Here is a 27013-nt window from a genome sequence, read left to right as displayed (position 1 = left end):
TCCCCTTATGCATGCATTTCTCTGAAATTATTTATGTGAGCTACTCTTGGAAATACAATATGAATTCTTCCAGTGCTGTTAATAACAGCATAGAATATGTATGTTTTTAACTGTTAGTTGAGACATCCAGAAATATTTAAGTAAATCTTATACGTATTTGTTTAACTTCTGTACTTTAGCTAGCTTTGGAGAATTTTTTTTTGTGGATGTCAATGCTAGGATGATATATGCTTTCAGGGGAATCAGATGCATCAGTGCGGCTCAGTAAGTTTATTCTTCTCTTCTGCTTTCTAGGGGATATAAAAGCCAAAGAAACCAGTAGTACTGAAGTGATAAGAACAAAAAATAGATATATTTTTAAAATTAATCCTTGTATAAATACATGTAATAGAGAAAATCTATCCTTCTGTTTTATCCAAATTTTTAGTGAAATTTTGGATGGTAATAGTAAACATGAAACTATTGTATTGAACTCACTGAATTCCCAAATTATATATGTATGTATGTATGAATAATTGATATGTAAATTGCTTATACACAACAATGTTTAGTAGTATTATTTAATTTATTTTACCCTTTTCATAATGGCTTGATCATTATTTAATGTGAAGGTGAAGTATCTTAGTCTTCAGTACAAAATAATAATTATAGTTTTAGTGATACATGGATAAACTGCAGTAATACTGTGTTACTTTGGTTCACTTCCCTCTCGTCTAAACTTTAATTATTTTTTCTCCTTATTTAATCTCAAATATTTCCTTATTCAGTTTCTTATCATAGTTATTTTCCTTATATTTTCCAAAACTAATAGCCACTGAAGTTACAACATAAATGACAAGTCAGCTATACTTATGGTTCAAAAAAAACAACCAAAAAAAAAAAAGCCGCAACAAAAAAGCAAATAATAATTTTAGTTTGCCTTATACAGTATTTGCTGCATTAAAGATAATTATCTCTTAAAAGTGAATTACTCCAGTATTTGCACTGGTACAAATGAAATCAGACTCAAATTTCTAGTGTAGGTCTTCAAATCGTACTTTAAAGATTCAGTAATTTAGAAATCTAGTAGAGAACCAAGTCACAGGATTGTCTTTAAATAGAATATGACTCAGTCTTGTACTAGTAATTGTTCAAAAGACATTAACCTTACTGCTTTTACTCCAACCCCCCTACTCCACTAAATGGAGACAAAACCTGTATTCCATTGCATCAGTAGTGAGGTAGACTGGGAGGCCAATTTTGTCCAGGTCACTTTGCAAAGATACAGAAATCACTTATTATGTGCTTTGAAACATTTTTTTATAATAGAAATCTAGTATGAGTGCACCTGTAAATCAAGACTATTCATATAAATCAGACTGATTCCTCCAGCAACTTTATAGCTGAACAAGAAGATAATGACAGCTTTTTTAGTCCCACACATTAAAGAAAGAAGGAAATCTGCTTACACATCACCTAATTTTATGCTTGTTTTTACTCTTCCATTTATGTTTGTGTGTAGGTCAATTATGCTTCTGGTTTTTAATAATAACTTATTCTTTCCTTGCCAACAATTCTGCTCAGTAGTTCAAAACTTTCGTATTTTTTTTCAAAATACATTATCAAGGTCTTTGTTTCTGATTAGTTTCTCTCCCTGCATTAAGTTTACCTTTCTTGTCCTTGAGGAAATATGCCTTTAATTAAACAGGGTTACTCAAACTGGCAATGGCTCAGTAACACTAGATTTTGTGAGTAATTTCAGATGCATGATGTAATAATGAATTCTAGGCTGTATATTCAAACTGATAAAAGTGGGAAGAAAAGTGATGAGGATGCAACCTATTAATCAATAAACATTTTAGTGCAGGGCATAAATCTCCACACCAAAGGAAAAAACAATCAATGTTTTAATGTGATCTTCTTTTGTACCACTCTCTCCCAAAACAAAATCTCTGGTATTCCAGATGTCATATCTTTGGACATGGGATATGTGTATTTGCTTCCAATTAAATTTTGGGTAACGAAAGCTCTAAAAAGTAATGAAAGGTCTGCAGCCGTTGCACACTATTAAGCCTCCAACACAGCCAGCTCCAAGGCCAGACTGCTGTATTTTGTTAGAGCTGACTGCTCCAGCAGGCTCTCTGTCCACCCCAAGCTCAATTCAAGACCGGATTATGGTTAGGTCAGCTTGGTAACTTCATTGCACAATCACTGAAGTTGGAGTGGTGCATCCATATAGCTGTTTTTTCCTCAGTGGACAGTCTTTCCTACTGAGATACTGGATCTTACTTTTGAAGTTCAACGTGTGCCACTCATGCACATGCCACTCTGCTGTTGGAGCAGAGTTGCAACAGAGTTGCAAAACAATTTTGAAATCACAGAGGGGTACAAAACCCATGAGGATACTGGTGAAATACAGTTCATCCTAGGCATCAAGTACATTCTGCATGGATTGTGAAAGTGTTGTGTTGCAAAAATTTAATTCTCTTCAGGAAAGCCAAGATTAATAAATTTAAGGTATTAAGCAAAGGCTTGCAGTCTATGAAGAATATGATGAGATATACCACCATATGTATTCAGCATGTTTAGGTTGGGTGTTTATGGAGATTTTGTCTACGTGAGGTCTTCCTCCTCTGTATAAGGCAGAAGTTGAACCATATCATCTTGTTACCTTGCTTTGCTTGGGTGTTCATCTTCTATGCTCCTGTGCCCACGTAGGAGAAGGGATAAATACTGGAAGAAGGCAAGGAAGAAACCGCTTGCAGCTAATACATACCACCTAAACCTGTAGCTAACCTATGTTAGTGTTTTGGTATAAGTATTTTATTCTGAAATATCTGACAAAATGTAGGTTGTGGTACAGTGGCCCCACTGGAGCTGTGAAATAATGGTCACAGAAGAAAAACACAAGGAAGCTTCCTGAGTGCAGGGGCTGCTATACTAATAAATAAATAAATAAATAAAATAAAAAGGAAATAAGCAAATAAGAGGACAAGGAGAAAAATACTTAAGAAAGGTTATCTATATTCCTTTGAAGGTAAATCTGCAATAGTAGAAGAGTACATGGGCAACTTAGTGAAATAATGCATTTCATTCCATGGAATATGGTGAATTCTAATGTAAATAACTGGAATCCCATTTTTGTGCAAAAATGGAAGTTGGCAGAGGTAGATATGAAGCAAAACATTCAATCAGAGATGTAATAATGCAGCATTTGGCGTATTTTACATAAAGAGAAGTTATGCTGTAAAAATATAGAAGGATATAGGAGGCTTAAAGAAAGAATAAATATAGGAAAATATGATGTTTCTGGGAAATAGGTTTTTTTTAACCCTTTGGCTGATTAAAAACAAAGAATAGAAGAAATTTTCTCTATTTCTTCACAGCTATTAATACTTTACTCTTTTGGAAGCCACTATAAAGAGCTATGCAGAGACAATTTTTTTAAAAGACTGATTAGAAATTACATTTAATTTTCAGTAGACTTCAGTGCTGAACTTGATCATCAGAAAGCTTTCTAATACTGTTCAAGGATAATCCTCTGCGATGTGAGGATTCCACATTGGTATACTGTGTACTTTGCAACTTTTGACAGGAAGGATTTTATTTTTATTTGTCATGGTTATCAGCAAAATATTCTTTGTCCCTTGAAGATAACAAAGGACTTTAATAGTGACTGACATAAATAGGCCCTGAGAAGAAGCCTTTGTTTAAGACTTATTAGCGTTTCATGGTTACATTTTAATGACCGAATTTTAATTTCAGATGACAACCAAACAGGAAACTTGGTTTTGAAGTAGCAACATAATTCTTGAATCTGTGAGGACCTGGCACCTTAATTAATGGAATTCCATGACCATATGAGTAGTATCACCAAAAATATAACATGTACAAACTCTGTGAATCCTGTTTAGGCTTCAGTTTATCCATGTTAATACTCTACCATTTTTTTCTGAATTGCATAATAGTATCCTAGTCCACCCTGTTGGCAATGTTCAAGGAACACTTGATAGACTTCCAAAAACCCCAAAAGACTGTGGCATATGGACAATAGCCTATATAATAAAGGAGTCTACTCTTGTAGCAAAGACATTGTATGAAAGTGAGGTTCTGGGTCAGTAGCCAGTTTTTTCTTTGCTTAGAAAATCATGCCTAAGCTCATACAAAGCTGCTTAAGCAACCCAGAAGTATACAGCTGTCTTTTAACCTACCACTGATGAGTTCTTAAGCCTCACATCTCTCCCTGTTCTAAGGCAAACATTTTCCTAATGCTTCGAATCTTCAGTCACATTCTTGTTGATGTGGCATCTTCTTGCACATCCACCAACAGCTGCAGGATAGCATTAATGCAGTCATTTCTGTTAATGGCTCAATAATACGTAAATGATACATGAATGCTGTCCTCACGTGAAGTACATGAATACTTCATGACTGACTGACTGTTTATAGAATTAACTAATTGCATATTATTAGTTCAGAGAGAGCTAATGAATAAGGAATGGTGCAATCACTTCGAATTTACTGCTTTCCACCACATGAAACATTTGGTTTGTTTCATGTCATGTAACCCTAATTCTGAAACAAACCATAGGCTAGACTCCAGCTGTCCTAAAATCTCTGTAGTCACTTTCTCTCATTTGTTTTATACCATAGTAGAGTTACCTTGCACGCACCAAAGCTTGGACTCTGTGGTATCATGGTTCTAAGTATCTAAAACTATTGGTGTTAACCAAAGCAAAGCGTGGGTACTGGTCTGTCTGAAGTTCCTTCATGTATGCTCTGCAAGACTGTCGCCATGACCAGCATAAATCAAGGTATCAATTTCTGGCTTTGATTTTTGGCCCTTAAACTGACCATCATAGCGAATGGTCGTTTTCCATTCCTAACCAGTGTTTTCATGCCCAAATGCAATTTTGAGGCTCTTGCACAAAATTTACGTGAATTCCCCAAACTGAGAGAGTTTTTAGGGCACAATCCAAGTAAATTAACTTTATGAACAGTATGTTGGACATCTTTGCTAGGTTAGGCTAGCACTAGCACTTCTTGGCTGTCACTTCATTGATAGCACAGCCAGAGGACTTTTCAGTAACTTTCCTCAGTTTCAGTAACAAATAACACTGCCCATTCTCATTACAAACAAGGCAGAGGCGCCGCTTTCATGAGTAATAGATGTTAGTATGCTGCTTTAATTGCTTCAAGAATTTCACTTTCCAGCACTACTAGTCCTTATCAAGTTTCATTTGTTTCAGGTCATCAAAAGATTAGACTAAGGAGAGGGAGTACTTCTAAATTAAGTGAATATAGTCAGAGTTTTCACACCTCCTGTAACTGGAAGAAGCCATAAAATGAGTCATTGCTATGACTGAGTAGTGCCACGGGGCACGTACCTCTGTGGGAGATGCCTACATCGTTGTTACCCTTTTCTTATGACTGATACGTCATATAAATAAATGTCCAAATACTTGGTGATACAATCAAATGCAGAAATAGTCATTGATTTATTCTTTATTCCTTCACTTTGGTATTATCTGACTTCAGAATAGTTTCTATTCATTGATAGCAGTGGCATACCTCCCAATAGGAAGAGGTTAAAAAGCAGCAGCACATTATTACTATTGTCACACTTTGTAACTGCATAAGTGATGACTGACCAGCTGAAATAAATAATAAAAGCTTAGATAATTGTGTAGTTAATGGACTTACATAGACATGATTGGAGAAAATGAAATTGTTACCTCTTAAAGACTACTTATCTGTACAGTAGTATAATATCACAGTATATAGTAGAAAAGAAAAACGTACTATGCATGTTTGTAGGACAGACAGTGAAATGACACCTGCAATTCCTAGGAAAAGCTGGCCTAATAACTGAGCAGTTGATGCCAGTATTATTGGGAAAAGCTGACTGTTGTGGAATCAGAACAGCAGCTGCATTCTTTTTACTTACCATAGCATCTGAGTTTCCCTGAAATAGCTAAGAAACAGTAAAGGGGCTAATATAGTGTCAACCATTGAGTTCTGAGTAATGAAAATACATCTTGAGGTGTAGAGAAATAGTTGGCGTTAAAAAAATCTAGCCTTAACGAGGAAAAGAACAGGTAAACAAACAGAAAACCACGTGCCAATGCCACAGGATAAACACAGGAAGAACAGACACCTCTGTGTTATCTTCAGTGTAAAGTCTTCCAATAGAAGCACTTGCTGTGGGCTTAGTTTGGGTTTGGGGAAGTAGTTGTCTTCCAGTGGTTTCTGATGGGAGAAATATTAAGTCAACACTAAGAGCTTGGGGAATTGTTGCTTTTTTAGTAGATATGTTTAGCTGGTTTGATTTCCATTTATGGCTTTGCAGTGTTCTGCCTTTTAATGAAAATTGTGTTTGGTTTTCACCCATTGTCCAAGACAGAAAATCTTCAGACTTTCCATGTAAACAGATGAAAATAATAAAAAGCTAAAAATAAAGAAGATAGGCAATTAACACAGTAAGACAGAAAGTAGGAAGAGATTTTATTCAGGAACACAGAGAACAAATGTTAATGGTTTACTCTGAAAAGGCAGTTTGATGTTCTATAATTACACATATTAATCTTTTTTTCTTATAATATGATGATTAGATCTTTGGTTAGTGTAAGTTAAGAGCAGTTTATTAACTTCAACATAACAAGGGTGATATATAGTAACAAGGAATCTGGCAAATAATATTTAGCATAATGATTCCCAAATACAAAATGAAGTTTGCTTTCCTATATGCCTTGCCCTTCTGAGTTAGTTAACCAAGTATGCTGTCATCACTTGTTGAATCAGCAGTAATATCTTATTATTATTTATTTAGTCAAATATGTGCATCTCTTTAGCTGAAACCAGTAAAAATGAAGATTCTGTAAAATAACAAGCTCAGCTTCTGACTACAAAGAGGGATCAATAAAATAACTTCACCATCTCACCAGTCCAAATGCAGAGCAGATTCATGTGTGAAAGCTGGTAAACTGTAAGATGTCATTTCACAGTTTGATCCTGACCATCACCGTAAGTTCTGAGATGTGTTTAGCCTTTTTATTTAGATGTTTGACTAGTAAAGCTAGCCAAAATACATTCAATATACTTTCATTTTTTAAAAAAAAACTGTGCTCTTTTTGTTAAAATTGGGTGTTCTGCAAAGAGAGCTTTCATTACTAATCTGTTTTAGAAGATACTTAGTCTGGGAAGTACAAAACTTCCTCTGGAGATTTATGATTTAGCAGATAGAAAAGTGGTCTGCAACATGAGTTACAGACCTAAGCATCTGTTAACACTGGAATAAGAATGGAAGGATCTTCCTTGATCAAACCAACCAGAAAACTTATCTACATCCTCTTACTCCTGTACATGGGACCTCTTCCCAATTTGAAAACTCACATTTTTGTTTTGAAATTGTGCACTTCTACATGCTGCTGTTTACAGCCTTTCTAGTCTTTATTTCATCAGGCTGAAGGAGCAAAATTTTGTTTCACCTTGTAAAATAGTGGACTGTTTTCCTTTAAAGATCTTTCAGCCTATCCTTATTTGAATTCATCTTTCTTAAAAAAGAACAAGCCACACTCTGCTTGTTCAATATTGTGGGAAAGTTTCCAACACTGCATCAACCAGTGTTGATGGTTCATATGCCTACTGTTGTTGCCTATTGCATCCAGGTTTTAATCCTTCTCTGGTTTTAACTAATTACATTGTTCCTGTTAAGCCTGAAGTGCTTGGGTTTATGCATGGGTTTACATTTTCTTATACTTGGCTTAGTCCCATTTCTATCATACCTATTGTTTAGATATCAAATCTGATAGATCACTTTGCTGACAGTGTTCCCAGCTTTAACTCATTGAGGTCTGTGGTTTGATTAGTGTTAACTTTATAAAAATGTGCCTCATAACTAATCATTTAGGGAGTCCTGTTTCCTCCTTCAACAGCACCACTAGTTACCTCCCGTTTAGCCAAACTTCCTTTCTTCTCACTACTTTTGCATATGAAATTCAGGACAACTAGCAGTATACTGTGTGATGCAATATTAAATACTTCAGTAGAATCTAGAAAGCATAGATCTATTTTGTTTCCTTCATTTTAAATACCTTTTGTCTTATGAAAGATATTCTGGTGCAATGTATATTTGTGAGGCCTACATTTCATTATGCCTTATTTTCCAGTCATGACAGTGTTTTAAAATATTCTCTTAAAATGTGTCCTGAATCTCACCTAATGCTGAGGTCAGTCTAATAAGACTGTAGGTGTCTGTTGGAGCAATCATTTTTCCATTCCAATAGGGAAGAGTAATATTCTAGGTTTGGAAACTTATTCTTGTATGTCTGGTGCAAAGTTATGAAAAGTTTAGTCATGCTGTTTTTTTAAAAAAAAAAAATCTTTTGTGGCATTACCATCGTGCTGGGAAAAACCAAACAGCAGCTCTTGGAAAAAATGTTGGTGTTTTCATAATCTTTGTAATTTTTCATGTAATTTTATTCTTTAGTCATTCTGCTGGTACTCCCCATATCATCCTATATGGAGAGAAAACCATTGATGTTCTAACTTTTTCTACATCTAGTTAATCAAACAACTGTTGCTACCAGAATGTGTGTTTTTTTTCTTGCCAGGAAGAACATATTTCTAAGGTCCCATTCATTTTAGAAAGGTAGACCTCAGTGGCTTATTTATCCTTCTTCTCTTCTCAAACGTTAGTATAGGTATATGAGCCATAGGCTTTGACACAAGGTTTCATGAAAATAGTACAAACAAGAGATGTATTAAATACAGAAATCAAAATTACATACACCGAGGCTACAATAGAAAATCATGTAAGCAAACTGCCAACTGAAGTAAAAAAAATAAATCCATATATTTTCTGTGGATAGTGAGTTCTTGAAGCCACCACACTTTTGTTTGTTTGTTTGTTTTTTTATTCCCTGAACCCAAAGTCTGTCACCTGTAAATAGTATTTTATTAATTAGGCTTGGGATTTCTTTTACATTTTGTGGGACATGGTTACCTGTGTAAAGCCAAAAGTTATTGTTAGATAATCAGATACAAAAATTTTTCATTGCTGTATGACATTGTGAAATTGCCTTTTGATTTTCTTTCTGCCACTGAAAACACCTTTTTTCAGAATTAAGTAATGAAATTAATGGTATATTTCAGTGGAGCCTGTTGAACCCAGCTTGTTGGGATTGCTCTGCTGAGAAAAACACGAAAAGAAAACTGTCCTAAAAGCAATAAAAATGCAGGCCAACAAGCTTGGTGTATGAGTGGTTTTGGATACATGTTTTTCTTTTGTTAAACAATTGTTTCATATAAGTAAACAATGTTCTATCCCCTGTTTTGGAAGTTTAGCTTTGCTGGAGAAAATGTGAAACGGTTTTGATGTGGGTCACAACTAGATAGATTAGTGCAACAATAAACAATGTCGTTACTCGCTTTCTGATAGTATTATACAGCCTTGGGGTGAGTCATCTTTCACTTACAAAAGGGGGAAGAGTAAGTCTTTCCAGTGTAAAAAGTGAGATTCTGTGGTTTGAATAGTGCAATTGATGAGGCTTTAGCTCTTATTTTATGGAAATCAGTAGAATCCAGAGGGGGAATACAGAATTTTTCTTCATGTAACTAGCTCTGTGTGGAAATATTTAGGACATCTATGGATGACTCAGTGACTGGTGGAGGATTAGTGGTCATGAGCTGCAGCATCTCAAATCCCCTTGCAGATGATCCTATTTGGATTTTGAATATGCTTTAACTTATGCTCATTAGCTTTACACAGCTAATTGAGTCTTTCCTGAACATCTCTGCATAAGCAAGGCCAGATGTTCTTTCAAAAGATCATGAGAAAATTCTTTAAAAGACCATGAGAAATTCTTTATAGTCCTTGACATGTCTGACACTATTATGCAGCAGTCATTCAGCGTCTGTCCTAACCGCAGTTTTAATACCCAGGACAAAATGAAGTTATTGTAAATAACACCTCTGCCAATAACAAACAGAGCTTGTGTCACTTTATTTGTAGAAGTCATTGGTTTTAATATTTAATTTTACCTGATTTTCACTGTTGTTTTGCAGTACTAATTAAGTAGATATGTAACTAAGTATTAAGAGTTGTAGATAAGCTTTTCTACGCATTTGTTGGGGAGAAAAGATTATTTTGGTGGTATTGAATGGAATGTAAGTCACAAACATGCTACTCAGTCAATCTGAATGTGGGTCATACATCAGAGGTGGGACAAAGGTAGAGGGAAAAGTAAGAAAATAGAAAAAAGGAGATTCAGTACAGACATATCTTGAACACTGCCATTCTGATTTCCAGAATGCTTCAGGTCTTCTTACAGAGAAGCAACACAGCATGGTTTTATGTACCTGTTCAAATAATATTTTGCATATTTGGAACCTTCTTTGAAAGTTCTGCACAGAGAAATGAGAAGTACTCCACAGATTTAGTAAGTGTTAGAAGACTTGTTATGGCAGGCACAGGGATGGCAACACTAGCAGACACAGGCACGAACTCCTCTGACCTTACTCGAACTGGCTGTCAGAGTGTGGCTTTGGCCAGAAGCTGTCTGGTGTCATGTGATGGTCCTGGCCAGTGGTCTTAACTCAGCTGCAGCATTATGCTAATGCAGCTGTAGAGCTTCTATGTTGGAGTGTGTTGCAGCGAATCAGCCAGCTTGCTGTGCGGATTAACATACACATATAGGACAAGAAAATAATCCAGGGCCAGATACTGTCTTTCTTGGCAGTTCTTGCTGAAGTTAATGTGATTGTTCCATGATATTACTGTACCATACTGGTAATTTCCTGCAAACAATGCCAACATGGTAGGAAGTGAGGATAACAGTATCACTATGTAAACAGATTTCTGATATGGAATTGCTCCTGTGCAGGTCAGACTTGAGATCAAAGTAAAGGTAGTAGCAAGGTTGTTGCATAGATCACATTGTTGCTCAACTTTTTCTAATACTGGTTGGTTCAGGGGAACAGGTTCTCTGTATCTCTTTTGCCAATGACTTAGACGGTAGGCATGGTCTTTTTATTTTCGGTGTAGGATTCAAGGACTTCTATATTCCAATGCTGATATTTTGCTCCGAATATTTGCTTGGAATTGCTGATTAAATTGTAGTTTGGTTTGTTAGTCAGCTCCATGCTGGAAGTGCCATATGCCTGTGGTTCTGTCTCTCCCATTTCTTGGGAAAGCAAAGAGTCAGCTGCCTAGCTGACAGTTTTGCTGATGATACTCAATTTACTTTTCTGTGGAAACATTGTCTTTATCATCAAGCCAAACTATGGCTTTGGTCAAGAAAGCAAACAGCTGCAAACTACAAATTAATTGAAGTGTTAGGGAAATAGCAACCTCACCTTCAAGTTTTTTAATGCATCTAAATTTAAGTCATCCATTCTGGTAGTAGCTGTTCATAAGGAACGGCTGCTGAGACTGTAAATGTTGTAGACTTTCTTTGTATAAACCTGAAATGATATTCTGCAGCACTAAAATAAGACCCAAGTTCAAGACCAAGACTTCAATGCTCAGGATTTTGCTGGGAAAATATGCCGGCTATTCCTGTGGGCTTCCTGCAGAGCTGAAAACACAATGGGCTAAATGGATGCAAGACTTAATACTGTAGTTCCAGGGGATTTATAGAATTAATTGACTGTTTCTAAATAACAAATATAAGTGTCCCTTGTTCCCAAGAGAAGATAACATAAATAAAATGAAAAGCCAGTCTTCCCCATGAGACCGAACATGGGAATTAGTGCTACAGAACCTTAACATGAGGGAAAGAAACAAAAGCAGATTTGCATGTTATCTTTTTTGGTATGTGTCAGACAGATAGTGTTCAGCTGTCAAAAATAAAGACTAATGGAAGTGTAATTAGAGTTTGGTAAAAGAACAGAGTATTGTTCAGTGAAGTGAATTACATTTGAGAGAGATGTAGCTGATCATCAATGCTGTAACAATTCCTGTGTCTGTATCCAAATGGATGTTGAAATCTAGAGACAGAAACAAAACCAAACAAAATCTCAGAGTACCCTAGGAATAAATTTTTATAGAAGAGCTGCCAAAATAAAGAACAGATTAACCAAAAAAATAAAGACTTCTAAAACAAATATAAAAGGAGATGGCTAACATGAAATGTGAACAACTTGAAATCATAAACTGCTAGATTAATGTTAGCATTTCAGAAATGCAGTAATGAATGCTGTAATGAGAAAGCAGCACACTCAACATGCTTTGTAAACAAGCATAAAAAGCTTAACTCTGGAGTTGGAATGCACAAGGTAAATGGATTTAGAAAAAGACAAATGTTAACAATGTTGAGACAGAAAAGTGAATTTCAGTAGTTTCACCTTGGACATGCTGCAAAGCCTCAGTTGCAGTGAGACCAAGAGAAGCTGTCTATAGTCAAAGGGAAAGGTGGCTACAAACTGACAGATTTAGAGAGTGCGGACAGTGGGAAATGCATGAAGACTGAAGAACATGTACAGTTTGCAGGGAAAGGGGAAGGGAAAAAAGAGTCCTCAATTCCACCAAAATTATAATCCTGGGAACGGAACAGGGAAGAGTAGTGAAGTTGTATATTTTTTTTTGATTGGTTGGTTGGTGGCGTGCTTTTGTTTTTTGGAGGTTGTTGTGGTTGTTTGGGGGTGGGAAGGGTGGTGGGGTGTGTTTATTTTTATGTATTAATTTTGTATTTTTAAAAAGATTAGTCTGGATTTACTGAAATACTGGAAGCTCATTTTAAAGAGATTTAGCTGGGCAAAGAACTGCTATATAGAAATGTAAGAAGGACAGTAATAGACACCAGAAACACTAGTACTAAACGGTGTTGCTGAAATTATTCAACAATATTCAACAATAGGGTGAGAAAGACCAGGTGGTTACTAAATTCAGTGGCAAAGCTCTCACTAAAATCACTAGGGCCAGGTCAGACTTCAGGAGCTGAAACAGAAAAGGACAGCAGGCAAATGGCAAAAATGCCAGTCAGAGGAATACATAGATGCAACAGGGATAGTGATGACTGCACAAAACATTAAATTGGTATTGGTATTATGCCTTCTGTCTCTGAAGGCAGCAGTTTCTGTTTGCTCTGCTCAAATGATGCTACAGAATGATTTTTTTCCAGTCAAGATTACTTTTAACATCTTGTAAGCCTTCAGCTCGTAGACATAGATTTTTTTATATATATATATATATATATGTATAAAAATTCAAGTAATGTTGATGTTTTTCTGGGAAGTTGCTATATAACTGGCTCAAGTAACATCTGTAGTATGAAATTAAAGATCTATACAGAATTTTTGTGCTTGTTCCCATGAAAAGCATGCATATTCCAAATAGCAAACTGCTATTACTATTATCAGTTGGACATCTTAAAACCACATTATTCTTTCATAGTCAGGAAAGTATTTTAGTGACTAACTGTGGTTGTCTTCGCTAAGGAACACCTCATTCATCTGTCAGATAGTCCCTTTCTGGTAGTGGAAAGGACCACAAACCCTTTCATATCCCAAATGGGTATATGATTAGCTCTTGTGTTTTCCAGTTACTCTTTGGGGGGAATTCAGCTTCTTGGTTCAGACTTTCCTATTTGTTGTAATGGATTGTCTGAAATTTGGTAACTACATTGTATATTTATTTAAAAAAAACCCAAAACAACCACAAAAAACCCAACAAAACCACACTATTTTCCAACAGTTCTTGAAAGCAACTGCTAATTATGCAGTTACTGCAGGGGTTGTATCCTCCAAGAAAGGACAATAGATTTAAGTATTTGGGGAGGTTTGAGTTTATTTTGTGTCTCAGATTTGTGCAGAATGGACATTGCAGTATTTTGCCTAAAATTGAAATTATTCACTTAGTTTTGAACTCTGTTTCATGAATCCATGGTGTGAGTTCTTCAGGATCGTATCTTAGGGCTTGTCGTGCTTAGTATAAGATATTAATCATGCCTGGGGCTCTATACTGTAAGTGTTTAGCAGCATCTAAAAGAATTTGTAAGTGAAATAATACCTTATATTGTTATTCCTTTTCTTGTGTTCTGTTTGTGCCAGCAACTTTTACTCATGTTAACATTCTGTACGTGTAATTTTTTAAATTATTTTTTTAATTTTTTTTTATTTTTTTAAGGGCTTAAATTATCCTATACTATTATCCTTTCTGTTATGTCATCACTTTCTCTTTTTCTTCCAAGACCTGTAGTTGTCCATTTTTCAAATTACCACAGCAATGTGGTCTTAACTAATCTAGTGACCTGGAATCCTAAACACAAATAAAATTAGAGAGGGAAATTTATATATTCATAAATTTCCTTTCTGTGTAATTATTTTTTTTAATTTTTATTTTTAAACATCCAATTTCAGAACTAAATGTTAGGCTTTCTGTATCTCTGAATTTCTATAATCTGGAGGGACAAATCTAAATTTAAATCCTCTTCACCCCCAAAAAACTCTGTTCTTTAAGCCACAAAATCTACATCCCTACATAAAATGCACAAATAGAATTTATGTCTATCTCTTCACTGGGTAGGCACTGGGTGAGAGGATAAGGCATTTACATTCAACAAAATGAACCTACTGCTCCATCCCACAAACAGACCAACATTAAGAGAAGGTGATTGTGTCCAGCTGTGGTGATAACAATCTGATGATGGTGATTTTGCCCAAAGTGGATATAGACCAATAAATGAATGTCTGCAAAATTTCATTGCTCTGGAAATGATAAGCACAAACAGTGAACAAATAGACTGGTGTGTGAATTCTTATGCTCAGGTAAAATGAGCAGATAATGCTTACAAATATATTAAATATATAAATATATTAAAAGCAGGAGAACTTAGATACTTTCTCCAATATTGTCATATATTAGAGAAGTCATTATTTGAAGACTAATGCGATTGCATAGCCTTTGTGAATTTCTTTACTGCTGGTACCAAGTAATGGTGGTCATGCTATAGCGGGGAACACAGTGGGAGGGTGGGACACATCTTCTAGGACATGCTCAGGGTGGGACTAGGCACACTGACTGACTTACCCACAATACCTTGTCCAGAAAGAACATTTGCCAATTAAGTATCTGGTCCAATTTTAAAATGTATTCTGAGCCTTGAAAGACTGTTTTGCAAATGCCTTGTCTCAAACCATTGCAAATTTGACAAATCAGGCAAACACTTGCCTGTGGCCTAAGGATTTATGCCTGTGGGATGGAGCGCAGGCTCTGTAGTAGAGCAATTCTTAAGACAGTGCCACAAAATGCTGCAAAGGATCTGTTGGCAAGATGCTCACAGCTAGTAAAACATACTGTCTTCCCTTTAATGTGAGAGAGTACACGGAGTACAGTAATTCCATCCTGACAGTGATCTTTCATGATTACACTGGTAACTCCTGATTCCACTGTACTATACTTCTTCCTCTTGGGAGCTATTCAGCGATGAATCATTACCAGGAATGAAAGCAGCTGTATTTTGTGTTTCAGATTCAAGAGTCTTTGTGGTGGTTCTCATCAGGAATATAAGAGAGAGGCACCTGAATTATCATTATTTATTGTGACTTGAATTATTTAATACAGTTTTTTTGAAAGGTTGATAGTACTTAATAAAATCATAGTTTCCTTTATGCTGGCTGTTCAGTGAGGTGGAGTGGTGGTTTTTCATTGAGTCAGTAAGTGTACAGAGAATCACTGAAACTCTTCAGTGTAGCTCTTGCTCAAAGGCCAGAGCAAATTCTCCTCTGTAGAGTGACTCTGTGTCAAAAACAGTTCTCTTATATGTACATATGAAATATTTTACTACTATATCTGGCACAGGTAGACAGTGAGCTGTAATTTTCTTGTTTCCCTACCTTTAAAATATATGACATAGTTATATAAATCCCATCTGTAGAATCCTTTCAAAACCCTTCTGAAAATAACATTTTCTAAAAGGAAAAAATTATCTCACTGTAACACTTCATGTCAAAAAATCCTGACAAATATTCCTTACAAAGCAGCCAAAGGCAGGGAAAATAAATTAAAAATAAAAAATTAAGTTTACATATAACTTGTACAATTTTGAAAGTAACATGTAAGCATGGGTCATTTACAATTATGCTTAAATTTAGAGGTTTGTTAGCATGAAAAATCTAATCACAATCTTTCTACAGAAAAATAGTACATGTAATAAAGAATGTCTCTGAAATGAAAAAGAAACAACTTCAGTTTGGAGACAGAAGTCAGAAGTAGGAAAGATGAGTTATGGAAACTAGAGAAAACAAAATAATTCACTCCTCCCTGTGCATTGTCCACTTGGCCACCACAGTGATTAAGCAGTGCTATCTGTTCATACTTTTTCACTACACAGGTAGCTGAAATTTTTGTGTTATGATAGTGCCTAAGATTAATTCTGTATAGCTATAAATACACAAGCAGTATGTCCATGCCTGCACAACCTCTGTGTCCCAAGACAGGGGACCTCAGTTAGATGTTATGTAAAATAGAATTGCATGACATTGTGTTTTTGCCTGACAAACTTTGTACGTTTCTAAACAAATTTTGTAAAAGCCAAACCCGAATTTTTATCCAAGCAAGGGAAGTTAGCTGGAACCAATGTTTTATAGGCATCAGCCAAACTTCTCTGCAATTGCAGTAAAAGATGAAGCATTCTCAAGCCAGCTGCGGTGTACTAGACCAGAGTCTTTGGATTAAAAAAATGTGTGCTGTGACCCGGGCAGAGTCATCACGCAGCTGATAAAGAATAACAAGTCATTCCGAGGGACAGCTGCTATACCGAGTGAGGGCTCTAACCTCCCCAGTGTAAGTGAGCATTGTTGGGGCCTATTGATTTTAAAAGACCTTATAATCACAAAAACTTCAGCACTTTCCCCTTATATAAACTTATGGTTTACTGCATAGACTGCTTTGCAGTTCCCAGAAGTTTGGTGGCCAACAAAGCACTTGTCTCCAAAACTGTCCTCTGAGACCCTGAGACCTAGTCCTGGCAGAGGTGTCAGTTCAGTCCATTTAGTCCCAACAGGCTCTTTCTCCTTTTTTTCCATCCCCCCCCCCCCCTCCTCTTTTTTTTTGTTTGCAGAGATGGTACATTGTGAATATAAATGGCAAATTTGAAGGGTGTGTTTCAAATTTCTGCAGTAGTGGTAGAATAATGTTTGCAGAGATGAACAGTCAGCTCTCCAGGAGCTTCCAATACATCTCCCCAGTATACGCTAGTATAGTCCAAGCAGAATGAGGCCCCGGCAATGTCATGAAGTAACAGGCAGTATGGAGAGTCAGGCAATGATGGTCAGTGCCAGGCAGAGGTCCTCATAGACACAGAAGTCATAGTCACGCAGGATGCTGTGTTCACTGTAGATACAGCCAGTTCCTTTTGTCTGCCCAGTCACATGCCTGTTGTTAAATTATTTCCATCCATTAGTTGGCAACTCCCTTTAGAAGCATAGAAAGGCCAACTGCAGGGGCATCTGGCTTAAGTTTTACCTTGCAAAGTGATTTGCTGTCATGATGTATAAGTCTTGTATGTATCACAACATAAAGGGCACGGTAATAGCAGTGCGAAACATTGAAATAGCTTATCTAGGTTTTGTTTAGGCTGCTTCCTAACTTTCCTTGTATAATGTTTTCAGAAATTTCTATCTTTCTAGCCATCTGTAAAAATATCCTATACTTTTGCAGCAATGAGGTGAACAACCTAAGGAAAAATCGATGAGGGAGACTATCCAGGACCCTAGGTCTTGGGAAGATTGAGGGCCCAGCTTAAGCTAGGTGCAGGTCATCCTGAGGAATGAGAATCCCCTGGCTTGGATTTGCCAGTGAAAGCCCCATACTACGTGGATTATTATTCACATTATCTGCATATCCTTGCACAGCATTTATGGCCAAGCACTTCCAGACAAATGTATGCTAATATGTACATTTAGGATCATAAGAGGTCTCTAGTCTGACCTTCTGCTCAAATTAGGGCAGCTATGAGGTCAGACCAAATTACTCAGGCCTTTATCCAGACAGGTTTTGACTGTATAACCAGTCTGGACATCCTGTTCCAATGTTTTCATCCTCATGATAAAAAAAGCTTTTCCTTTTACCCAACCTGACCTCTTTTTCTCAACTTATACCCATGCTCCTCATCCTCCTACCATATACCACTGCAAAGAGCCTGGCTTAATTTTCTGATTTATCTGAAGTTGCTCCTTCTCCAGGAGAAACCAGCCCAGTTCCCCTTGCCTGCCCTCACAGGGCAAGTGCTGCAGTCCTGACTATCGCAGCAGCCCTCTACTGAACTCACTCAAGTTTACCAGTGTTTTTCATGAATGGAAGGGTGCAAAACTGGATGTAGTATGCTAGATGTGGTCTAAGGAATGCTGAATCGAGGGAAGTGATGACTTTCCTTGACCTACTGTCTGTGCTTCTGTTGATACAACCCTGTGAGCCCACTCCGGCAGTCTCTCCAGGTCTGTTACATTGTTATTCAGACCAACAGTGTTGCCCTTGAGTATGTCAACAGGTGCCTTCGGTTGTCACTGGAATAGGCTGGACTGCACAGATTTTAGGTCAAGACTCTTCTTTTTAAATCTAACAGTGACAGTGGGAACTGTGTTCACACATCCTGAAAAATGGGAAATCCTAGATTTTTAGAGGGTGTAAGCAAATATTGCCAAGTAACTTGTGAATAAAGGCTTCATAATTTAACATCTTTTAGCAAACTCTCCTTATCAAAGCTACCAGTGCACAAGCCACTTCGTAAACAGTCAAAAAGATGTTAATTTTCAAACTTTCTGACTGAAATGCCTTGTCTTAGTTCCGGTTTTCTCCAAAACAGTTCCATGACTGCCACAAAGCATACAGGGTTTTTTTTGTGTGGTGTTTTGTGTATGTGTGAAAATATATCTCCATGGGAAAATCAAGATAAGTTAAAAATATGAGAAGTAAACTGGAATGGAAATCTTGGTGTCATGACTGTGATTCCGTACTGAGGGATTAGGGCAGAAATAGAGCTCAGGTACTGTGGGGCTTTAGCATGCACGGAGCCTCTTTTCTCTGGTGTTAATACCAGGGAACTCTGTGCTGTCCCTGGAAGTGGCCTGTCAGGCATTTTGGCTGTAGATTTTCCAATTACAACAGAAATTATGATGAAAGAGAGTCTCACTTAGATGTTAGGTGGGTATTTCAGATGTAGGGAGCATCTCTATTGTTGGTATTCGGTACGGATGCCATTCTTGCTAAGTGGTATGCCTGCTTGCAAAAGCTACGTGCTACATTCAAGGGGATTTGAGCTGGATTACAAATTAAATATTTAGCAGAAAATCAAACTAGAGAGTGGGAGGGGTAAGCTGTAAAAAGGGGACCTGGGAACATTTGGAAGGACTGTAGAGTTCATCTACTGTTTGGGAGACAAGTAATATACGCTGCTGCTATAAATGTATTCATAAAGGGTAAACCTTGAAAATGTATTCTATGGATATGTTTTCTGATTGATTCAGTTATGTCAGGCATGTCTGGGCTACATCACCTACCCTTGTATTGAACAGAAGATATCTGCCTGATTCTTCTCAAGAAAATTCTAAGGTTTAAGACATCAATACTTTTTTATTGATTCTCATAAAGACCAGTCATTGCAAACAGAACCGATCAAAGTCCTTAATGCTGTTAATATTGCAAGCATTTGTAATGCCAAAATACAGGGAAAAGAAAATTAAGTTCACATCTTATGTAATAGACCTTCAGGCAGTCTTTCCTGTAAATAAGGTCTTTTATTCATGTCAGCTTTGGCACCTAAAATGATCCGTTATTTTGGAATATCTTGGCCACGTATCATTGATTTATGTGTTTGCTCTCAAGCTTGACAAGAAAAATCTTGTACTATATCCAATGTGCTTTTTCTTTTTGAAATGTAAATAATACATGTTTTGGGTCAACAGTTCAACTCTATGGAATTACTCACCACGCACCCTCAGGAATTTGCTGCCATATCAAAATGTTCAAGCATTTTGTCCATACCTATCTGTAACTGTCACTGTATAAAGTGAGTGAACTACAGGGGTATATCTTGTATACCCCTCTGCTGAGAATGGTAAATCCTGTCTCTGCACATGTATGACCCCATTTTCACAACTAACCAAAGTCTGTAGCTAGCTGCTGATATATGGTAGGAATGGGCTGATTTCTTTCGCTGTCACTAAGCAAATTAAGTGCTTCAAACTTCCCTTCCTTTGCAATGTTTTGCATAATGGTAGTTGACATCAGTAACTATTATTTATAGTTTTTAGCAAACATTTCTTATGAAAATTTAACCACCTAGCATGCTACAGCCTGTTGCTTTCTAGCCTGTTATGTATGTAATAAAGTATAGATTGCCTTAATATTTTTTGTCATCTTCCATCTATTTACTGTGATTGTTGCACAAAATATTTTCTTAGCTGCAAAGATGTATGAGCTTTTAAAAAGTGAGTAAAGTCTGATAATCCATCAGATGGCAAGCCATTTTGACTCTTTGTATATAAGGATAGGAAAGTTTTTCCATTAATACAGTATTTGGTATTTTCTACTGAGCCATCTGGCTTCTAACTTTAACTAGGTCACTTTCTAGTTAATTTTTTATTCACTTACCCTTCCTGTGAATTTCTATTCAAAATCTTTCTTCCTGTGATTCTCATCAAGTGAGACCTCATCAAGGTGATGAAATTTCAGATTTTATCCATTCCTTTTTTCTAACGAATATCCCCACCCCACCCAAAACCCCCCAAACCAACAAAGCAGCCCAAAAGGCTTCTAAGTAAGGTGCAGTCCATTTTACTTAAGTAACTTTGCTTGACCTATTTCTGTCCTTCCTGAATGATCTGTCTGGCTTTTAAGACCTGGGCAAGTATTATTGAGAACTAAATAAAGGTGTTTTGAAATTTCCATTATTAAAACAGTGAGGTTTCTTGCATGAACCATACAAAGCTGGAGATGCAATTAAGCTCTTCCCCCCCCCCCCCCCCCCCCACTGGTGTATTGGTCAGTGGAAACTCATTCTGGCAAAGACAAAAAGCTGTGGCTAAACATTAGTGGATGAGTCACTCAAAGAGCTGGAAAGAAAGGGGGGGGGGGGGGGGGGGGGGGGGTTGGGTGGGCAGGGAGCAACTCTGCTGCTTGATAAGAACCAAAATAGGTCCAGATGGTCACCATAAATCTTCCCATACTTGCCTGAAGAACAGTGGACAGAAACATCCAGGGCTGTGCTTACATTTTCAGTAGTTCTTGTTTTCTTGGTACAACAGGAAATTTTCAAGCACATGGGAACCCTCTTCATCAGGTTTCTGCACAGATTAAGATCACTCAGGCCAAGCTGAGCACCACATTGCTTGTACAGATGTTGATAACAGCTTAATAAAGATTATAGTTACAATTATTAGTCATAACAGTTTAATGACTAAAGACTAATATGAATAACTGAAAATACGGGAGCGAGAGAACTTCATTCCAGTGCTATGACTTTGCAGAGACCAGTACAACCCAGAGCTCCAGTTTCAGAGGATCCCTGATGAATCCCTGGCCAGGTTCCAGGACAGATGGAGTCCCTGGAGTAATGATGAAGAGGCAAATCCCAATAAGCATGTGCAGGCTTAGTGTTTCAAATGTTTATGCATTCAGCAGGTTTTGGTGGATTTTCACAAGAAAAGTGAAGTATGTTAGGCTATGTCCTGTGAAATTCCAACACTTTGCTCCCTGGCTTGAGATATGAAATGTTTTCAAACAAAAAGCATTATTATTCTCCTTTGCATCATTTTCAGAAGTGACAGAACTGTTTTGTCTAAGATTCTTCCTTCTTATTCTACTGCTTCCATATCAGTGTCAGATAGAGTTTGGTCTTGGGTAATTTTAACGTAAGGAGCTAGAGCTGCGCAAAGCTCCAAAAGTGGAACTATGTGATGATACACTTGGGGTAAATGTGATAAAGCGGATGCTACCAGTATGGTCCACAGCGTGCGTGTGTGTGTGAGTCGGTGTTCAGAGCAGTATGTATACTTTTGCATCAGCACTGAAAATGTATTTTTCTTTCCACTGCCTTTTTGCCGCTATTAAAATGTTCAAAAAAAAATCCTTGAAATAAGGAGTTAAGAGTGTTCAGTGTTGTGCAGTGCTACATACATAATTCTAATTCATATAGATGAGAGCTATGAGAGCTGTTGTCTGATGATTAAAACTCTGTCAAACAAGACCCTTCAAGTTTAACTTGCAGCTCTGCTTAGCCATTGGCTGCTAAGGTGACCAGGCATCACTCGCCACTTACTAATCAGTCCACTGAAATGCAGTGCAAAGGCAATGCAGACTGGGAATACATTTTCAAAGAACAATAACGTTAGGAAGCATAATTTTTTTACAAAAGCAATTGTGAAAATGCAAATGTAAATCACCTTTGAAGCAGCTCAAGCCAACAGGTTTGAGCCTGAAGTTCTTGGCTGAAATGATTTCTTGCAGATTGGTATAAAAAAGTGATTAGGTGTGGACCAGAATGAAGTAAAAACTGCTGGCAGCTGCTCTTTGAATTCATCCTACTGTGGCTGCAAGCTGAAAACTGATATTGTAAGACACTGTTTGAGCTTCTCAGAAAAAAAAAAAATAAAAAAGAAACAAAAGAAGCCCTACAAACTAGGGAAGGTGTGGATGTAAGCAAAGCTGCCTAAGCTTTGCCAAGCAAACCACATAAAACTTCTTTGAATCCACATCACATTGTAGTGAACTCTGGATTCTAACCTTTGGCCACCCACTTTCTCATCACCACACACACTGGAAGCTGCCTCCTCTTTGGCTTTGCAAGGGAAGCCGGCAGAGCTGTGACCTGGATGGGACTGTGTGAGGGTTTGCAGCGAGCCGCTGGTACTCTCCTGCATTTTGTTTTGCTTTGGATTTAGACAAGCCTTTGGGTTTCAAAATGCAAAACAAATTCCACATAGACATAGACTGAAATAAGGGGAAAAATAGCTCCCCATGGTCTTTTTAGAAGTTGAAGCATCAGTGTTTCATTCAACTCAGTGTGAGGAGCACCACAAAGGGGAATGGGTTTTAAAGTGGCCTTTAAACCTGACTTTAGATGTGGACATCTGGGTTTTTTGCTGGTGGTGTTTTGGTTTTGATGTGGGGTTTGGGTTTTTTTTTGTTGTTGTGGTTGGGTTTTTTTTGTCGGGTTTTTTTGTTAACTTGATACAGGAGGAAAATCTTAGATGCAAAAGAGGTTTTTTCCTTGAAAAAAGGTTGTTTGTTCTAGGAGAAAATATGAAGGGGGAAAAAGATCAGAAGACTGTCAACAAAAGGAAATGTATATATCTGATGTTAATCGAGTTCATTTTACGTGTTTATGTTTATAGATTGCAGATGTTTTGCAAAGCTGGTGTTTATGCACAAAGCTTTTTACTATGGTAGAGAGAACACATCAATTAAAAGTGATCATCTACTGTAATGCAGCTAGTGAAAGAAAAGTTTCTTTAGTCTTAGCTTCATTTCCAGTTTAGTTGGTTTTGTGTGTGTTTTGACCAGCTATGCTTTCTTGATTGTTTCCTTAGAGTTATCACAGCATTGCTATGCTTCTTGGAATGCAGTTTGTCAAAAGAAAGACAAGAGGAGAAATAGGCTAGACTTTTAAACTTCACAAGGTTGGCCAAAACCCACAATCTGTAAGTTCTTGCCTGGTTGCTTAAAGGATAAAATGGGTGCTGTGGAAGTTCTGTGAGTAGTCATACTCATTCAATGATATAAATCTCAGGATCAAATAAAAAAAACCTTACGAATGACAAACTGATTTTTATAGCTGTTGAAAGAACAGGTTTGGATTGTTTGTTTGGTTGGTTTTTTTATGGTGGAATAGTTATCAGAAAGTGATGGAAGGATCAAACAACCACCAAAACTGGTTGAAGTACTAGTGAGAATAATACTGGTGAGAATAATACAGCCCTGGATTTGGCTACCTACAGTATTCCATCAATAATAATCAGTTCCCTGATCAAAAGAAAGTGCTTTTTGCATCCACTGGCTGCTTGTAATGTATTCCAACAAGGAAGCATGTGATGCAGAAATGCATTCCATACGTAAGTCAAATGCTAAGAAACCACACAATGTCATTTAAGCTAGCGTTGGTTGCAACCACCACAAGCAGAAGAATCTTTTCTTGCTTAACATTCTTTCTGAAGAGTTTTGTTGCAGCACATTATAAACGGTAGGAGCAATATTGATTGGATACAGGGCACATTAGGTTAAGAAATACAAGTTAGAAACCATAAGTGACTTAAACTGAGTCATTGATTTTTATACAGAGTTGGACATAGAGCACCCACAAGATCTCTTCATGTTGTGGATAGATGATGGCTTATTTCCAGCTGACAGCATACAGTTGAACTCACACAGCCTCTCCACATGTAAAATGCAAGTTTCTTAAAGCTAGGTCAGTCTGACTGATGGCTGCTGTGCTTCTGCTCTCATCCCTATTTCCAAGAAATCCCTCCTCTGAGATTTCTCATAAGCTAGTTGGACCTTGCAGTAAGTCAAGAAAGATTTACACCTTGTCAGCAAGGATCTGGAGAGCTGAGAGGCATCAGGGCCATGCAGCCACGAGCAGGACAGCAGTCAGAAAATAGATGGGTACCGGTGCCTGTAGACTTATGTCTTCTGTATGTGTCTGTGTCACCCAGCAAAGCTTTTTGATCCTGTCTCAGAATTCATCAGATGTGATTAAAATAAACAAAAAAAAATAACTTTCCTAAAGAACTTTACAGTGAGCTAATGTCATTGCCCTGCCTTTAAGACCTTGTACTATACAAGCAATTGCCAGGTGTCACAACCTCTCTACAAGTGTAAACTACTGAAGGTGCTGAGGAGGGGAGACAAATGCAAACAGAAGTGAGAGCAGATGTAAAAAAATCGTAAATAACGCTAGAATGACAAACTGTTTGAAACCTCTTATACAGGCTCATCAAAAGATAGGTTGAAAGTGTTGGGGAATGGGTCAGGTTTTCAAAATTTACCACTATTTAAGTTCATAAAAATGATCAGAGAAATGTACAGCAACACAGAGAAAATGTATAGTGACACGAATTTTCTAAAGGATGATCAAACTGTCGTAGCTTCTACAGAAGTGAAAGTTATGGTATGTTGACCTGAAGTAAAGTCTAATGGGAGTTTAGGGGGAAATAATTATTTCAAATCAAACATACACAGATCTTCTGAAAAAGATTCACGAAAGACAGCTGCAAAAGGTATTGTGCAAAAATGACTCAGAAATTCCATTTATTTGGCACTCAAGAAAGGACAAACAATGCAAATGTGATGGGTTTGTGACATCTGTGCAAAGAACCAGAGTGTAATTGAAAACAGTTTAGAAAAGTTCATCTTGCACCTAACAGTGGCTGGAAGCAGGTAGCAACTAATTTAATCCAACTAAGAATAAAGCATTGGTGCTGACGATGATTATAGTCATCTTTTCAGAACCATCTTAACTAAGCCACGTATTAGTCAGTGCTCTGGCTCGTTTCTGCCTAAGCCAAAAGCAGCTGAAGTAGTTTTGTGATGAGCTCATTTCAGATAACGGACCATTAGGAATTTTTAATATTTTCAAAGGACTGGTTTTACACACACACATACATTAGCATGGTTCATATTACCATTATACTTCAGTACTGTGCAAGAATGAACCAAAGAAAATGAGATGTTTAAAACTTCCATCTCCATTTCATTGGTTGTGGTATGTCTTTGGAATCCAGGGCTTCATCCCCTCAGATAGTTGCATCTTTCTGTTTGCAGAGGTTTGGATATACAACAATCTTCTCATGCTCACACTTGTAAATTGCTACCAAATAAAAATAATAATTACATAACTAGTTAAAGAAATTTATAGCAATAATGACAGAGCATTAAATTTTTCATCAGGAAACTACAATGCGGTGATGTAGTGTCTAAATGGTCTATAAGAGCCTTGAATGGAAAGAGTCATCCAAAACAGCTGTACGTATATGCAAACAAAGAAAGCAAAGTATATAAGTACAATTCCAGAGTGCGAAAGATTTAATAGATGTCTGTTTATTTTTATCCTACGTGGTATGATTTCCATTACTCTGAGTAATTGTATGTGAGATGGTATGTTGATATGCTTCTCCAGCACACAATTTGGAAATTAGAAGAGAAAAAACTGCTGTGCAGATGTTGATATGCCAGTGTTACACATTTAAATCCAAATTGTCCAGACTTGTATTATTATTATTATTTTATTCTGGGTTACTTTATTTCTCTCTATTACAGAAAACAAGCAGTGTTTATTTTTGAACAGTTATAAAAATAGTTAAGTCCTAAAATAGGCAGAGCAAAACAAGGCTAAATGGGAATTCTCGGTTAATGCTATCATGCACTCTAATCGTTACTTTGCACTAGCGGCTGTTCCCCAATCAGTTTTAAGGAGCACGAACATTCCCATTAATTCATGTGAATCATAAAAATCTACTTCACTTGAAAGGTTCTTCTGCAGAAAATTAACACCATGAGCAATGGCTTTATTTTACAAATATAAAATTAGAAATACTTGGATTTATTTTGAGGGCATAGTTTTATAGAATAGTTATGTTTAAATCCTGCCAGTTTTGGATGCCATAATATGGTCTTAAAATGTGAGATGTCCCTATATTTTCTAAAAGACAAAGCCAAAGAGGAGAGGGGTAAAAATGCCAGATGAGAATTAAGCATCAATTTAGCAATGCCTCATCCTGATAAGGAAATGCTACTGTACCAGACATGCAGCTCTTCTGCAATATAAACATTTATCTTTCCCTGGGGATTCTGTTTTTCTCTTTTACATCAAATCCAGTTCTTCTGTGGGGCCATAATTTATTGATAGAGAAGTATTTAAACATTTTCACCAAGAAACAAGCATGTGTAAAGGAGAATATCTACCTTTTTACAACATGGAATTATCCTTATCAATTTTTTTTCTTTTGAAATCTAATTAATTTTCTCATAGGCTAAATTCCCTTTTCCTAAAAGGCCAGTTTTTAGAGCATATTGTATTCTCTTGAGGTCAATGGAATTAGT

This window comes from Falco biarmicus, chromosome 8, assembly GCF_023638135.1.
Source record: "Falco biarmicus isolate bFalBia1 chromosome 8, bFalBia1.pri, whole genome shotgun sequence".
Taxonomy (NCBI): Eukaryota; Metazoa; Chordata; class Aves; order Falconiformes; family Falconidae; genus Falco; species Falco biarmicus.
The sequence above is the reverse complement of the archived record's forward strand: the minus strand, read 5'-3'. Positions refer to the sequence as shown.